The 15,526-nt window shown below is 46.2% G+C and overlaps 20 non-coding genes across 20 annotated transcripts; all 20 read right to left on the bottom strand.

Moving 5' to 3' along the window:
- Window positions 1–264: 264 nt before the first annotated feature.
- TRNAT-AGU (transfer RNA threonine (anticodon AGU)) lies at window positions 265–338 on the bottom strand. Its single transcript has one exon. It is a non-coding gene; the product is annotated as a tRNA-Thr (tRNA).
- Window positions 339–602: 264 nt separating this feature from the next.
- TRNAT-UGU (transfer RNA threonine (anticodon UGU)) lies at window positions 603–676 on the bottom strand. The gene has a single exon. It is a non-coding gene; the product is annotated as a tRNA-Thr (tRNA).
- Window positions 677–1,116: 440 nt separating this feature from the next.
- On the bottom strand, window positions 1,117–1,190 carry TRNAA-AGC (transfer RNA alanine (anticodon AGC)). The gene has a single exon. It is a non-coding gene; the product is annotated as a tRNA-Ala (tRNA).
- Window positions 1,191–1,795: 605 nt separating this feature from the next.
- Window positions 1,796–1,869, bottom strand: TRNAA-AGC (transfer RNA alanine (anticodon AGC)). Its single transcript has one exon. It is a non-coding gene; the product is annotated as a tRNA-Ala (tRNA).
- A 604-nt stretch (window positions 1,870–2,473) lies between these two features.
- On the bottom strand, window positions 2,474–2,547 carry TRNAT-AGU (transfer RNA threonine (anticodon AGU)). The gene has a single exon. It is a non-coding gene; the product is annotated as a tRNA-Thr (tRNA).
- A 264-nt stretch (window positions 2,548–2,811) lies between these two features.
- Window positions 2,812–2,885, bottom strand: TRNAT-AGU (transfer RNA threonine (anticodon AGU)). The gene has a single exon. It is a non-coding gene; the product is annotated as a tRNA-Thr (tRNA).
- Window positions 2,886–4,847: 1,962 nt separating this feature from the next.
- Window positions 4,848–4,921, bottom strand: TRNAT-AGU (transfer RNA threonine (anticodon AGU)). The gene has a single exon. It is a non-coding gene; the product is annotated as a tRNA-Thr (tRNA).
- A 444-nt stretch (window positions 4,922–5,365) lies between these two features.
- On the bottom strand, window positions 5,366–5,439 carry TRNAA-AGC (transfer RNA alanine (anticodon AGC)). Its single transcript has one exon. It is a non-coding gene; the product is annotated as a tRNA-Ala (tRNA).
- Window positions 5,440–5,703: 264 nt separating this feature from the next.
- TRNAT-AGU (transfer RNA threonine (anticodon AGU)) lies at window positions 5,704–5,777 on the bottom strand. Its single transcript has one exon. It is a non-coding gene; the product is annotated as a tRNA-Thr (tRNA).
- Window positions 5,778–6,888: 1,111 nt separating this feature from the next.
- On the bottom strand, window positions 6,889–6,962 carry TRNAA-AGC (transfer RNA alanine (anticodon AGC)). Its single transcript has one exon. It is a non-coding gene; the product is annotated as a tRNA-Ala (tRNA).
- A 435-nt stretch (window positions 6,963–7,397) lies between these two features.
- Window positions 7,398–7,471, bottom strand: TRNAA-AGC (transfer RNA alanine (anticodon AGC)). Its single transcript has one exon. It is a non-coding gene; the product is annotated as a tRNA-Ala (tRNA).
- Window positions 7,472–7,735: 264 nt separating this feature from the next.
- TRNAT-AGU (transfer RNA threonine (anticodon AGU)) lies at window positions 7,736–7,809 on the bottom strand. Its single transcript has one exon. It is a non-coding gene; the product is annotated as a tRNA-Thr (tRNA).
- Window positions 7,810–8,757: 948 nt separating this feature from the next.
- TRNAA-AGC (transfer RNA alanine (anticodon AGC)) lies at window positions 8,758–8,831 on the bottom strand. Its single transcript has one exon. It is a non-coding gene; the product is annotated as a tRNA-Ala (tRNA).
- A 605-nt stretch (window positions 8,832–9,436) lies between these two features.
- TRNAA-AGC (transfer RNA alanine (anticodon AGC)) lies at window positions 9,437–9,510 on the bottom strand. The gene has a single exon. It is a non-coding gene; the product is annotated as a tRNA-Ala (tRNA).
- Window positions 9,511–9,942: 432 nt separating this feature from the next.
- TRNAT-AGU (transfer RNA threonine (anticodon AGU)) lies at window positions 9,943–10,016 on the bottom strand. Its single transcript has one exon. It is a non-coding gene; the product is annotated as a tRNA-Thr (tRNA).
- A 98-nt stretch (window positions 10,017–10,114) lies between these two features.
- Window positions 10,115–10,188, bottom strand: TRNAA-AGC (transfer RNA alanine (anticodon AGC)). The gene has a single exon. It is a non-coding gene; the product is annotated as a tRNA-Ala (tRNA).
- Window positions 10,189–10,792: 604 nt separating this feature from the next.
- On the bottom strand, window positions 10,793–10,866 carry TRNAT-AGU (transfer RNA threonine (anticodon AGU)). Its single transcript has one exon. It is a non-coding gene; the product is annotated as a tRNA-Thr (tRNA).
- A 1,285-nt stretch (window positions 10,867–12,151) lies between these two features.
- TRNAA-AGC (transfer RNA alanine (anticodon AGC)) lies at window positions 12,152–12,225 on the bottom strand. Its single transcript has one exon. It is a non-coding gene; the product is annotated as a tRNA-Ala (tRNA).
- Window positions 12,226–14,189: 1,964 nt separating this feature from the next.
- On the bottom strand, window positions 14,190–14,263 carry TRNAA-AGC (transfer RNA alanine (anticodon AGC)). Its single transcript has one exon. It is a non-coding gene; the product is annotated as a tRNA-Ala (tRNA).
- A 944-nt stretch (window positions 14,264–15,207) lies between these two features.
- Window positions 15,208–15,281, bottom strand: TRNAT-AGU (transfer RNA threonine (anticodon AGU)). Its single transcript has one exon. It is a non-coding gene; the product is annotated as a tRNA-Thr (tRNA).
- Between the last annotated feature and the right edge of the window lie 245 nt (window positions 15,282–15,526).

Consider the following 15,526-nt stretch of genomic DNA (forward strand, 5'->3'; position numbering starts at 1 on the left):
TGCGCAGCGTCTTGTTCAGGCAGTGACACCATCAGAAGCATTTAGAACTAAACTTCGAAAACAAAAAACTAGACAGACGTTTGTCTTGACTCTCGTGGCACCGGTGAGATTCGAATTAATGATCTCCTGTTTACTAGACATGCGCTTTAACCAACTAAGCCACGGCGCCTGCGCAGCGTCTTGTTCAGGCAGTGACACCATCAGAAGTATTTCGAACTAAACTTCGAAAACAAAAAACTAGAGAACCGTCTGTCTTGACTCTTGAGGCACCAGTGAGATTCGAACTCACGATCTCCTGTTTACTAGACAGGCGCTTTAACTAACTAAGCCACGGCGCCTGCCCAGCGCCTTGTTCAGTCAGTGACACTATCAGAAGTACTTCGAACAAAACTTCGAAAACAAAAAACTTCAGAGACGTTTGTCTTGACTCTCGAGGCACAGGTGAGATTCAAACTATCGATCTGCCTTTCACTAGACAGGCACTTTAACTAACTAAGCCACGGTGCCTACGCAGCGTCTTGTTCAGGCAGTGACACCATCAGAATTATTTCGAACTAAACTTCGACAACAAAAAACTGGAGAGACGTTTGTCTTGACTCTCGAGGCACCGGTAAGATTCGAACCCATGACCTCCTGTCTACAAGACAGGCGCTTTAACCAACTAAGCCACGGCGCCTGCGCAGCGTCTTGTTCAGGCAGTGACACCATCAGAAGTAATTCGAACTGAACTTCGAAAACAAAAAAACTAGAGAGACGTTTGTCTTGACTCTCGACACACCGGTGAGATTCGAACTCACGGTCTGCTGTTTACTAGACAGGCGCTTTAACCAACTAAGCCACGGCGCTTGTGCAGCGTCTTGTTCAGGCAGTGACAGCATCAGGAGTATTTCGAACTAAACTCCGAAAACAAAAAAAACTAGACAGAGGTTTGTCTTGACTCTCGAGGCACCGGTGAGATTCGAACTCACGATCTCCAGTTTACTAGACAGGAAATTTAACCAAATAAGCCACGGCGTCTGCGCAGCGTCTTGTTCAGGCAGTGACACCATTGGAAGTATTTCGAACAATACTTCGAAAACAAAAAAAAATCAGTAGAGACGTTATTCTTGACTCTCGAGGCACCGGTGAGATTCGAACTCACGATCTCCTGTTTGCTAGACAGGCGCTTTAACCAACTAAGCCAAGGCGCCTGCGCAGCGTCTTGTTCAGGCAGTGACACCATCAGAAATATTTCGAACTAAACTTCGAAAACAAAAAACTTGAGAGACGTTTGTCTTGACTCTCGAGGCACAGGTGAGATTCGAACTCACGCTTTTCCTTTTACTAGACAGGCGCTTTAACTAACTAAGCCACAGCGCCTGCGCAGCGTCTTGTTCAGGCAGTGACACCATCAGAATTATTTCGAACTAAACTTCGAAAACAAAAAACAAGAGAGACGTTTGTCTTGACTCTCGAGGCACCAGTGAGATTCGAACTCATGATCTCCTGTTTACTAGAAAGGCGCTTTAACCAACTAAGCCACGGCGCCTGCGCGGCGTCTTGTTCAGGCAGTGACACCATCAGAAGTATTTCGAACTAAACTACGAAAACAAAAAACTAGAGAGAAGTTTGTCTTGACTCTCGAGGCACCGGTGAGATTCGAACTCACGATCTCCGGTTTACTAGACAGGAAATTTAACCAAATAAGCGACGGCGTCTGCGCAGCGTCTTGTTCAGGCATTGACACCATTGGAAGTATTTCGAACAATATTTCGAAAACAAAAAAAATCAGAAGAGACGTTAGTCTTGACTCTCGAGGCACCGGTGAGATTCGAACTCACGATCTCCTGTTTGCTAGACAGGCGCTTTAACCAACTAAGCCACGGCGCCTGTGCAGCGTCTTGTTCAGGCAGTGACACCATCAGAAGCATTTAGAACTAAACTTTAAATACAAAAAACTAGACAGACGTTTGTCTTGACTCTCGTGGCACCGGTGAGATTCGAACTAATGATCTCCTGTTTACTAGACATGCGCTTTAACCAACTAAGCCACGGCGCCTGCGCAGCATCTTGTTCAGGCAGTGACACCATCAGAAGTATTTCGAACTAAACTTCGAAAACAAAAAACTAGAGAGACGTTAGTCTTGACTCCCGAGGCACCGGTGAGATTCGAACTCACGATCTGCTGTTTACTAGACAGGCGCTTTAACCAACTAAGCCACGGCGCTTGTGCAGCGTCTTGTTCAGGCAGGGACAGCATCAGAAGTATTTCGAACTAAACTTCGAAAACAAAAAAAACTGGAGAGAGGTTTGTCTTGACTCTCGAGGCACCGGTGAGATTCGAACTCACGATCTCCTGTTTACTAGAGAGGCGCTTTAACCAACTAAGCCACGGCGCTTGTGCAGCGTCTTGTTCAGGCAGTGACACCATCAGAAGTATTTCGAACTAAACTTCGAAAACAAAAAACCAGAGAGAAGTTTGTCTTGACTCTCGAGGCACCGGTGAGATTCGAACTCACGATCTCCTGTTTACTAGACAGGCGCTTTAACCAACTAAGCCACGGCGCCTGCGCAGCGTCTTGTTCAGGCAGTGACACCATCAGAAGCATTTAGAACTAAACTTCGAAAACAAAAAACTAGACAGACGTTTGTCTTGACTCTCGTGGCACCGGTGAGATTCGAATTAATGATCTCCTGTTTACTAGACATGCGCTTTAACCAACTAAGCCACGGCGCCTGCGCAGCGTCTTGTTCAGGCAGTGACACCATCAGAAGTATTTCGAACTAAACTTCGAAAACAAAAAACTAGAGAACCGTCTGTCTTGACTCTTGAGGCACCGGTGAGATTCGAACTCACGATCTCCTGTTTACTAGACAGGCGCTTTAACTAACTAAGCCACGGCGCCTGCGCAGCGCCTTGTTCAGTCAGTGACACCATCAGAAGTACTTCGAACAAAACTTCGAAAACAAAAAACTAGAGAACCGTTTGTCTTGACTCTCGAGGCACCGGTGAGATTCGAACTCACGATTTCCTGTTTACTAGACAGGCGTTTTAACTAACTAAGCCACGGCGCCTGCCCAGCGCCTTGTTCAGTCAGTGACACTATCAGAAGTACTTCGAACAAAACTTCGAAAACAAAAAACTTCAGAGACGTTTGTATTGACTCTCGAGGCACAGGTGAGATTCAAACTATCGATCTGCCTTTCACTAGACAGGCGCTTTAACTAACTAAGCCACAGTGCCTACGCAGCGTCTTGTTCAGGCAGTGACACCATCAGAATTATTTCGAACTAAACTTCGACAACAAAAAACTGGAGAGACGTTTGTCTTGACTCTCGAGGCACCGGTAAGATTCGAACCCATGACCTCCTGTCTACTAGACAGGCGCTTTAACCAACTAAGCCACGGCGCCTGCGCAGCGTCTTGTTCAGGCAGTGACACCATCAGAAGTAATTCGAACTGAACTTCGAAAACAAAAAAACTAGAGAGACGTTTGTCTTGACTCTCGAGGCACCGGTGAGATTCGAACTCACGATCTGCTGTATACTAGACAGGCGCTTTAACCAACTAAGCCACGGCGCTTGTGCAGCGTCTTGTTCAGGCAGTGACAGCATCAGAAGTATTTCGAACTAAACTTCGAAAACAAAAAAAACTAGACAGAGGTTTGTCTTGACTCTCGAGGCACCGGTGAGATTCGAACTCACGATCTCCGGTTTACTAGACAGGAAATTTAACCAAATAAGCCACGGCGTCTGCGCAGCGTCTTGTTCAGGCAGTGACACCATTGGAAGTATTTCGAACAATACTTCGAAAACAAAAAAAAAATCAGAAGAGACGTTAGTCTTGACTCTCGAGGCACCGGTGAGATTCGAACTGTCGATCTCCTGTTTGCTAGACAGGCGCTTTAACCAACTAAGCCAAGGCGCCTGCGCAGCGTCTTGTTCAGGCAGTGACACCATCAGAAATATTTCGAACTAAACTTCGAAAACAAAAAACTTGAGAGACGTTTGTCTTGACTCTCGAGGCACAGGTGAGATTCGAACTCACGCTTTTCCTTTTACTAGACAGGCGCTTTAACTAACTAAGCCACAGCGCCTGCGCAGCGTCTTGTTCAGGCAGTGACACCATCAGAATTATTTCGAACTAAACTTCGAAAACAAAAAACAAGAGAGACGTTTGTCTTGACTCTCGAGGCACCAGTGAGATTCGAACTCATGATCTCCTGTTTACTATAAAGGCGCTTTAACCAACTAAGCCACGGCGCCTGCGCGGCGTCTTGTTCAGGCAGTGACACCATCAGAAGTATTTCGAACTAAACTACGAAAACAAAAAACTAGAGAGAAGTTTGTCTTGACTCTCGAGGCACCGGTGAGATTCGAACTCACGATCTCCTGTTTACTAGACAGGCGCTTTAACTAACTAAGGCACGGCGCCTGCGCAGCGCCTTGTTCAGTCAGTGACACCATCAGAAGTATTTCGAACAAAACTTCGAAAACAAAAAACTAGAGAACCGTTTGTCTTGACTCTCGAGGCACCGGTGACATTCGAACCCACGATTTCCTGTTTACTAGACAGGCGCTTTAACTAACTAAGCCACGGCGCCTGCCCAGCGCCTTGTTCAGTCAGTGACACTATCAGAGGTACTTCGAACAAAACTTCGAAAACAAAAAACTTCAGAGACGTTTGTCTTGACTCTCGAGGCACAGGTGAGATTCAAACTATCGATCTTCCTTTCACTAGACAGGCGCTTTAACTAACTAAGCCACAGTGCCTACGCAGCGTCTTGTTCAGGCAGTGACACCATCAGAATTATTTCGAACTAAACTTCGACAACAAAAAACTGGAGAGACGTTTGTCTTGACTCTCGAGGCACCGGTAAGATTCGAACTCATGACCTCCTGTTTACTAGACAGGCGCTTTAACCAACTAAGCCACGGCGCCTGCGCAGCGTCTTGTTCAGGCAGTGACACCATCAGAAGTAATTCGAACTGAACTTCGAAAACAAAAAAAAAACTAGAGAGACGTTTGTCTTGACTCTCGAGGCACCGGTGAGATTCGAACTCACGATCTGCTGTTTACTAGACAGGCGCTTTAACCAACTAAGCCACGGCACTTGTGCAGCGTCTTGTTCAGGCAGTGACAGCATCAGAAGTATTTCGAGCTAAACTTCGAAAACAAAAAAAACTAGACAGAGGTTAGTCTTGACTCTCGAGGCACCGGTGAGATTCGAACTCACGATCTCCGGTTTACTAGACAGGAAATTTAACCAAATAAGCCACGGCGTCTGCGCAGCGTCTTGTTCAGGCAGTGACACCATTGGAAGTATTTCGAACAATACTTCGAAAACAAAAAAAAAATCAGAAGAGACGTTAGTCTTGACTCTCGAGGCACCGGTGAGATTCGAACTCACGATCTCCTGTTTGCTAGACAGGCGCTTTAACCAACTAAGCCAAGGCGCCTGCGCAGCGTCTTGTTCAGGCAGTGACACCATCAGAAATATTTCGAACTACACTTCGAAAACAAAAAACTTGAGAGACGTTTGTCTTGACTCTCGAGGCACAGGTGAGATTCGAACTCACGCTTTTCCTTTTACTAGACAGGCGCTTTAACTAACTAAGCCACAGCGCCTGCGCAGCGTCTTGTTCAGGCAGTGACACCATCAGAATTATTTCGAAATAAACTTCGAAAACAAAAAACAAGAGAGACGTTTGTCTTGCCTCTCGAGGCACCGGTAAGATTCGAACTCATGACCTCCTGTTTACTAGACAGGCGCTTTAACCAACTAAGCCACGGCGCCTGCGCAGCGCCTTGTTCAGTCAGTGACACTATCAGAAGTACTTCGAACGAAACTTCGAAAACAAAAAACTTCAGAGACGTTTGTCTTGACTCTCGAGGCACAGGTGAGATTCAAACTATCGATCTTCCTTTCACTAGACAGGCGCTTTAACTAACTAAGCCACAGCGCCTACGCAGCGTCTTGTTCAGGCAGTGACACAATCAGAATTATTTCGAACTAAACTTCGACAACAAAAAACTGGAGAGACGTTTGTCTTGACTCTCGAGGCACCGGTGAGATTCGAACTCACGATCTCCGGTTTACATGACAGGCGCTTTAACTAACTAAGCCACGGCGCCTGCGCAGCGCCTTGTTCAGACAGTGACACCATCAGAAGTATTTCGAACTGAACTTCGAAAACAAAAAACTAGAGAGACGTTTGTCTTGACTCTCGAGGCACCGGTGAGATTCGAACTCACGATCTGCTGTTTACTAGACAGGCTCTTTAACCAACTAAGCCACGGCGCTTCTGCAGAGTCTTGTTCAGGCAGTGACACCATCAGAAGTATTTCGAACTAAACTTCGAAAACAAAAGTACTGAAAGTTGGGCGAGTTCGTACTCGATCATGACTTCATTGCGCAAACACGTACACGGACACAAGGAAAAGAGGCAAACAACACGAGCGCCCGTGTTGTTCGCCTCTTTTCCTTGTGTCCGTGTACGTGTTTGCGCAAAGAAGTCATGAATGTTCGAAAACAAAAAACTAGAGAGAAGTTAGTCTTGACTCCCGAGGCACCGGTGAGATTCAAACTCACGATCTCCTGTTTACTAGACAGGCGCGTTAACTAACTAATCCACGGCGCCTGCGCAGCGCCTTGTTCAGGCAGTGACACCATCAGAAGTACTTCGAAATAAACTTCGAAAACAAAAAACTAGAGAGAAGTTCGTCTTGACCCTCGAGGCACCGGTGAGATTCAAACTCACGATCTCCGGTTTACTAGACAGGAAATTTAACCAAATAAGCGACGGCGTCTGCGCAGCGTCTTGTTCAGGCAGTGACACCATTGGAAGTATTTCGAACAATACTTCGAAAACAAAAAAAATCAGAAGAGACGTTAGTCTTGACTCTCGAGGCACCGGTGAGATTCGAACTCACGATCTCCTGTTTGCTAGACAGGCGCTTTAACCAACTAAGCCAAGGCGCCTGCGCAGCGTCTTGTTCAGGCAGTGACACCATCAGAAGTATTTCGAACTAATCTTCGAAAACAAAGAACTAGAGAGACGTTTGTCTTGACTCTCGAGGCACCAGTGAGATTCGAACTCATGATCTCCTGTTTACTAGAAAGGCGCTTTAACCAACTAAGCCACGGCGCCTGCGCGGCGTCTTGTTCAGGCAGTGACACCATCAGAAAAATTTCGAAATAAACTACGAAAACATAAAGTAGAGAGACGTTTGTCTTGACTCTCGAGGCACCGGTGAGATTCGAACTCACGATCTCCAGATTACTAGACAGGCGCTTTAACCAAATAAGCCACGGTGCCTGCGCAGCGTCTTGTTCAGGCAGTGACACCATTAGAAGTATTTTGAACAATACTTCGAAAACAAAAAAAAACTAGAGATCCGTTAGTCTTGATTCTCGAGGCACCGGTGAGATTCGAACTCACGATCTCCTGTTTGCTAGACAGGCGCTTTAACCAACTAAGCCACGGCGCCTGCGCAGCGTCTTGTTCAGGCAGTGACACCATCAGAAGCATTTAGAACTAAACTTCGAAAACAAAAAACTAGACAGACGTTTGTCTTGACTCTCGTGGCACCGGTGAGATTCGAATTAATGATCTCCTGTTTACTAGACATGCGCTTTAACCAACTAAGCCACGGCGCCTGCGCAGCGTCTTGTTCAGGCAGTGACACCATCAGAAGTATTTCGAACTAAACTTCGAAAACAAAAAACTAGAGAACCGTCTGTCTTGACTCTTGAGGCACCGGTGAGATTCGAACTCACGATCTCCTGTTTACTAGACAGGCGCTTTAACTAACTAAGCCACGGCGCCTGCGCAGCGCCTTGTTCAGTCAGTGACACCATCAGAAGTACTTCGAACAAAACTTCGAAAACAAAAAACTAGAGAACCGTTTGTCTTGACTCTCGAGGCACCGGTGAGATTCGAACTCACGATTTCCTGTTTACTAGACAGGCGCTTTAACTAACTAAGCCACGGCGCCTGCCCAGCGCCTTGTTCAGTCAGTGACACTATCAGAAGTACTTCGAACAAAACTTCGAAAACAAAAAACTTCAGAGACGTTTGTCTTGACTCTCGAGGCACAGGTGAGATTCAAACTATCGATCTGCCTTTCACTAGACAGGCGCTTTAACTAACTAAGCCACAGTGCCTACGCAGCGTCTTGTTCAGGCAGTGACACCATCAGAATTATTTCGAACTAAACTTCGACAACAAAAAACTGGAGAGACGTTTGTCTTGACTCTCGAGGCACCGGTAAGATTCGAACCCATGACCTCCTGTCTACTAGACAGGCGCTTTAACCAACTAAGCCACGGCGCCTGCGCAGCGTCTTGTTCAGGCAGTGACACCATCAGAAGTAATTCGAACTGAACTTCGAAAACAAAAAAACTAGAGAGACGTTTGTCTTGACTCTCGAGGCACCGGTGAGATTCGAACTCACAATCTGCTGTTTACTAGACAGGCGCTTTAACCAACTAAGCCACGGCGCTTGTGCAGCGTCTTGTTCAGGCAGTGACAGCATCAGAAGTATTTCGAACTAAACTTCGAATACAAAAAAAAACTAGACAGAGGTTTGTCTTGACTCTCGAGGCACCGGTGAGATTCGAACTCACGATCTCCGGTTTACTAGACAGGAAATTTAACCAAATAAGCCACGGCGTCTGCGCAGCGTCTTGTTCAGGCCGTGACACCATTGGAAGTATTTCGAACAATACTTCGAAAACAAAAAAAAATCAGAAGAGACGTTATTCTTGACTCTCGAGGCACCGGTGAGATTCGAACTCACGATCTCCTGTTTGCTAGACAGGCGCTTTAACCAACTAAGCCAAGGCGCCTGCGCAGCGTCTTGTTCAGGCAGTGACACCATCAGAAATATTTCGAACTAAACTTCGAAAACAAAAAACTTGAGAGACGTTTGTCTTGACTCTCGAGGCACAGGTGAGATTCGAACTCACGCTTTTCCTTTTACTAGACAGGCGCTTTAACTAACTAAGCCACAGCGCCTGCGCAGCGTCTTGTTCAGGCAGTGACACCATCAGAATTATTTCGAACTAAACTTCGAAAACAAAAAACAAGAGAGACGTTTGTCTTGACTCTCGAGGCACCAGTGAGATTCGAACTCATGATCTCCTGTTTACTAGAAAGGCGCTTTAACCAACTAAGCCACGGCGCCTGCGCGGCGTCTTGTTCAGGCAGTGACACCATCAGAAGTATTTCGAACTAAACTACGAAAACAAAAAACTAGAGAGAAGTTTGTCTTGACTCTCGAGGCACCGGTGAGATTCGAACTCACGATCTCCGGTTTACTAGACAGGAAATTTAACCAAATAAGCGACGGCGTCTGCGCAGCGTCTTGTTCAGGCAGTGACACCATTGGAAGTATTTCGAACAATATTTCGAAAACAAAAAAAATCAGAAGAGACGTTAGTCTTGACTCTCGAGGCACCGGTGAGATTCGAACTCACGATCTCCTGTTTGCTAGACAGGCGCTTTAACCAACTAAGCCAAGGCGCCTGCGCAGCGTCTTGTTCAGGCAGTGACACCATCAGAAGTATTTCGAACTAATCTTCGAAAACAAAGAACTAGAGAGACGTTTGTCTTGACTCTCGAGGCACAAGTGAGATTCGAACTCACGCTTTTCCTTTTACTAGACAGGCGCTTTAACTAACTAAGCCACAGCGCCTGCGCAGCGTCTTGTTCAGGCAGTGACACCATCAGAATTATTTCGAACTATACTTCGAAAACAAAAAACTAGAGAGACGTTTGTCTTGACTCTCGAGGCACCAGTGAGATTCGAACTCATGATCTCCTGTTTACTAGAAAGGCGCTTTAACCAACTAAGCCACGGCGCCTGCGCGGCGTCTTGTTCAGGCAGTGACACCATCAGAAAAATTTCGAAATAAACTACGAAAACATAAAGTAGAGAGACGTTTGTCTTGACTCTCGAGGCACCGGTGAGATTCGAACTCACGATCTCCAGTTTACTAGACAGGCGCTTTAACCAAATAAGCCACGGTGCCTGCGCAGCGTCTTGTTCAGGCAGTGACACCATTAGAAGTATTTTGAACAATACTTCGAAAACAAAAAAAAACTAGAGAGCCGTTAGTCTTGATTCTCGAGGCACCGGTGAGATTCGAACTCACGATCTCCTGTTTGCTAGACAGGCGCTTTAACCAACTAAGCCACGGCGCCTGTGCAGCGTCTTGTTCAGGCAGTGACACCATCAGAAGCATTTAGAACTAAACTTTAAATACAAAAAACTAGACAGACGTTTGTCTTGACTCTCGTGGCACCGGTGAGATTCGAACTAATGATCTCCTGTTTACTAGACATGCGCTTTAACCAACTAAGCCACGGCGCCTGCGCAGCATCTTGTTCAGGCAGTGACACCATCAGAAGTATTTCGAACTAAACTTCGAAAACAAAAAACTAGAGAGACGTTAGTCTTGACTCCCGAGGCACCGGTGAGATTCGAACTCACGATCTGCTGTTTACTAGACAGGCGCTTTAACCAACTAAGCCACGGCGCTTGTGCAGCGTCTTGTTCAGGCAGGGACAGCATCAGAAGTATTTCGAACTAAACTTCGAAAACAAAAAAAACTGGAGAGAGGTTTTTCTTGACTCTCGAGGCACCGGTGAGATTCGAACTCACGATCTCCTGTTTACTAGAGAGGCGCTTTAACCAACTAAGCCACGGCGCTTGTGCAGCGTCTTGTTCAGGCAGTGACACCATCAGAAGTATTTCGAACTAAACTTCGAAAACAAAAAACTAGAGAGAAGTTTGTCTTGACTCTCGAGGCACCGGTGAGATTCGAACTCACGATCTCCTGTTTACTAGACAGGCGCTTTAACCAACTAAGCCACGGCGCCTGCGCAGCGTCTTGTTCAGGCAGTGACACCATCAGAAGCATTTAGAACTAAACTTCGAAAACAAAAAACTAGACAGACGTTTGTCTTGACTCTCGTGGCACCGGTGAGATTCGAATTAATGATCTCCTGTTTACTAGACATGCGCTTTAACCAACTAAGCCACGGCGCCTGCGCAGCGTCTTGTTCAGGCAGTGACACCATCAGAAGTATTTCGAACTAAACTTCGAAAACAAAAAACTAGAGAACCGTCTGTCTTGACTCTTGAGGCACCGGTGAGATTCGAACTCACGTTCTCCTGTTTACTAGACAGGCTCTTTAACTAAGTAAGCCGCGGCGCCTGCGCAGCGCCTTGTTCAGTCAGTGACACCATCAGAAGTACTTCGAACAAAACTTCGAAAACAAAAAACTAGAGAACCGTTTGTCTTGACTCTCGAGGCACCGGTGAGATTCGAACTCACGATTTCCTGTTTACTAGACAGGCGTTTTAACTAACTAAGCCACGGCGCCTGCCCAGCGCCTTGTTCAGTCAGTGACACTATCAGAAGTACTTCGAACAAAACTTCGAAAACAAAAAACTTCAGAGACGTTTGTATTGACTCTCGAGGCACAGGTGAGATTCAAACTATCGATCTGCCTTTCACTAGACAGGCGCTTTAACTAACTAAGCCACAGTGCCTACGCAGCGTCTTGTTCAGGCAGTGACACCATCAGAATTATTTCGAACTAAACTTCGACAACAAAAAACTGGAGAGACGTTTGTCTTGACTCTCGAGGCACCGGTAAGATTCGAACCCATGACCTCCTGTCTACTAGACAGGCGCTTTAACCAACTGAGCCACGGCGCCTGCGCAGCGTCTTGTTCAGGCAGTGACACCATCAGAAGTAATTCGAACTGAACTTCGAAAACAAAAAAACTAGAGAGACGTTTGTCTTGACTCTCGAGGCACCGGTGAGATTCGAACTCACGATCTGCTGTTTACTAGACAGGCGCTTTAACCAACTAAGCCACGGCGCTTGTGCAGCGTCTTTTTCAGGCAGTGACAGCATCAGAAGTATTTCGAACTAAACTTCGAAAACAAAAAAAACTAGACAGAGGTTTGTCTTGACTCTCGAGGCACCGGTGAGATTCGAACTCACGATCTCCGGTTTACTAGACAGGAAATTTAACCAAATAAGCCACGGCGTCTGCGCAGCGTCTTGTTCAGGCAGTGACACCATTGGAAGTATTTCGAACAATACTTCGAACACAAAAAAAAATCAGAAGAGACGTTAGTCTTGACTCTCGAGGCACCGGTGAGATTCGAACTCACGATCTCCTGTTTGCTAGACAGGCGCTTTAACCAACTAAGCCAAGGCGCCTGCGCAGCGTCTTGTTCAGGCAGTGACACCATCAGAAATATTTCGAACTAAACTTCGAAAACAAAAAACTTGAGAGACGTTTGTCTTGACTCTCGAGGCACAGGTGAGATTCGAACTCACGCTTTTCCTTTTACTAGACAGGCGCTTTAACTAACTAAGCCACAGCGCCTGCGCAGCGTCTTGTTCAGGCAGTGACACCATCAGAATTATTTCGAACTAAACTTCGAAAACAAAAAACAAGAGAGACGTTTGTCTTGACTCTCGAGGCACCAGTGAGATTCGAACTCATGATCTCCTGTTTACTAGAAAGGCGCTTTAACCAACTAAGCCACGGCGCCTGCGCGGCGTCTTGTTCAGGCAGTGACACCATCAGAAGTATTTCGAACTAAACTACGAAAACAAAAAACTAGAGAGAAGTTTGTCTTGACTCTCGAGGCACCGGTGAGATTCGAACTCACGATCTCCGGTTTACTAGACAGGAAATTTAACCAAATAAGCCACGGCGTCTGCGCAGCGTCTTGTTCAGGCAGTGACACCATTGGAAGTATTTCGAACAATACTTCGAAATCAAAAAAAATCAGAAGAGACGTTAGTCTTGACTCTCGAGGCACCGGTGAGATTCGAACTCAAGATCTCCTGTTTGCTAGACTGGCGCTTTAACCAACTAAGCCAAGGCGCCTGCGCAGCATCTTGTTCAGGCAGTGACACCATCAGAAGCATTTAGAACTAAACTTCGAAAACAAAAAACTAGACAGACGTTTGTCTTGACTCTCGTGGCACCGGTGAGATTCGAATTAATGATCTCCTGTTTACTAGACATGCGCTTTAACCAACTAAGCCACGGCGCCTGCGCAGCGTCTTGTTCAGGCAGTGACACCATCAGAAGTATTTCGAACTAAACTTCGAAAACAAAAAACTAGAGAACCGTCTGTCTTGACTCTTGAGGCACCGGTGAGATTCGAACTCACGTTCTCCTGTTTACTAGACAGGCTCTTTAACTAAGTAAGCCGCGGCGCCTGCGCAGCGCCTTGTTCAGTCAGTGACACCATCAGAAGTACTTCGAACAAAACTTCGAAAACAAAAAACTAGAGAACCGTTTGTCTTGACTCTCGAGGCACCGGTGAGATTCGAACTCACGATTTCCTGTTTACTAGACAGGCGTTTTAACTAACTAAGCCACGGCGCCTGCCCAGCGCCTTGTTCAGTCAGTGACACTATCAGAAGTACTTCGAACAAAACTTCGAAAACAAAAAACTTCAGAGACGTTTGTATTGACTCTCGAGGCACAGGTGAGATTCAAACTATCGATCTGCCTTTCACTAGACAGGCGCTTTAACTAACTAAGCCACAGTGCCTACGCAGCGTCTTGTTCAGGCAGTGACACCATCAGAATTATTTCGAACTAAACTTCGACAACAAAAAACTGGAGAGACGTTTGTCTTGACTCTCGAGGCACCGGTAAGATTCGAACCCATGACCTCCTGTCTACTAGACAGGCGCTTTAACCAACTGAGCCACGGCGCCTGCGCAGCGTCTTGTTCAGGCAGTGACACCATCAGAAGTAATTCGAACTGAACTTCGAAAACAAAAAAACTAGAGAGACGTTTGTCTTGACTCTCGAGGCACCGGTGAGATTCGAACTCACGATCTGCTGTTTACTAGACAGGCGCTTTAACCAACTAAGCCACGGCGCTTGTGCAGCGTCTTTTTCAGGCAGTGACAGCATCAGAAGTATTTCGAACTAAACTTCGAAAACAAAAAAAACTAGACAGAGGTTTGTCTTGACTCTCGAGGCACCGGTGAGATTCGAACTCACGATCTCCGGTTTACTAGACAGGAAATTTAACCAAATAAGCCACGGCGTCTGCGCAGCGTCTTGTTCAGGCAGTGACACCATTGGAAGTATTTCGAACAATACTTCGAACACAAAAAAAAATCAGAAGAGACGTTAGTCTTGACTCTCGAGGCACCGGTGAGATTCGAACTCACGATCTCCTGTTTGCTAGACAGGCGCTTTAACCAACTAAGCCAAGGCGCCTGCGCAGCGTCTTGTTCAGGCAGTGACACCATCAGAAATATTTCGAACTAAACTTCGAAAACAAAAAACTTGAGAGACGTTTGTCTTGACTCTCGAGGCACAGGTGAGATTCGAACTCACGCTTTTCCTTTTACTAGACAGGCGCTTTAACTAACTAAGCCACAGCGCCTGCGCAGCGTCTTGTTCAGGCAGTGACACCATCAGAATTATTTCGAACTAAACTTCGAAAACAAAAAACAAGAGAGACGTTTGTCTTGACTCTCGAGGCACCAGTGAGATTCGAACTCATGATCTCCTGTTTACTAGAAAGGCGCTTTAACCAACTAAGCCACGGCGCCTGCGCGGCGTCTTGTTCAGGCAGTGACACCATCAGAAGTATTTCGAACTAAACTACGAAAACAAAAAACTAGAGAGAAGTTTGTCTTGACTCTCGAGGCACCGGTGAGATTCGAACTCACGATCTCCGGTTTACTAGACAGGAAATTTAACCAAATAAGCCACGGCGTCTGCGCAGCGTCTTGTTCAGGCAGTGACACCATTGGAAGTATTTCGAACAATACTTCGAAATCAAAAAAAATCAGAAGAGACGTTAGTCTTGACTCTCGAGGCACCGGTGAGATTCGAACTCAAGATCTCCTGTTTGCTAGACTGGCGCTTTAACCAACTAAGCCAAGGCGCCTGCGCAGCATCTTGTTCAGGCAGTGACACCATCAGAAGTATTTCGAACTAATCTTCGAAAACAAAGAACTAGAGAGACGTTTGTCTTGACTCTCGAGGCACCGGTGAGATTCGAACTCACGATCTCCGGTTTACTAGACAGGCGCTTTAACTAACTAAGCCACGGCGCCTCCGCAGCGTCTTGTTCAGGCAGTGACACCATCAGAAGTATTTCGAACTAAACTTCGAAAACAAAAAAACTAGAGAGAGGTTTGTCTTGACTCTCGAGGCACCAGTGAGATTCGAACTCACGATCTCCTGTTTACTAGACAGGCGCTTTAACTAACTAAGCCACGGCGCCTGCGCAGCATTTTGTTCAGGCAGTGACACCATCAGAAGTATTTCGAACTAAACTTCGAAAACAAAAGTACTGAATGTGGGGCGAGTTCGTACTCGATCATGACGTCTTTGCGCAAACACGTACACAGACACAAGGAAAAGAGGCAAACAACACGGGCGCCCGTGTTGTTTGCCTATTTTCCTTGTGTCCGTGTACGTGTTTGCGCAAAGAAGTCATGAATGTTCGAAAACAAAAAACTAGAGAGA

The sequence above is a fragment of the Rhipicephalus microplus genome, unplaced genomic scaffold (genome assembly GCF_043290135.1).
Source record: "Rhipicephalus microplus isolate Deutch F79 unplaced genomic scaffold, USDA_Rmic scaffold_62, whole genome shotgun sequence".
Classification (NCBI taxonomy): Eukaryota; Metazoa; Arthropoda; class Arachnida; order Ixodida; family Ixodidae; genus Rhipicephalus; species Rhipicephalus microplus.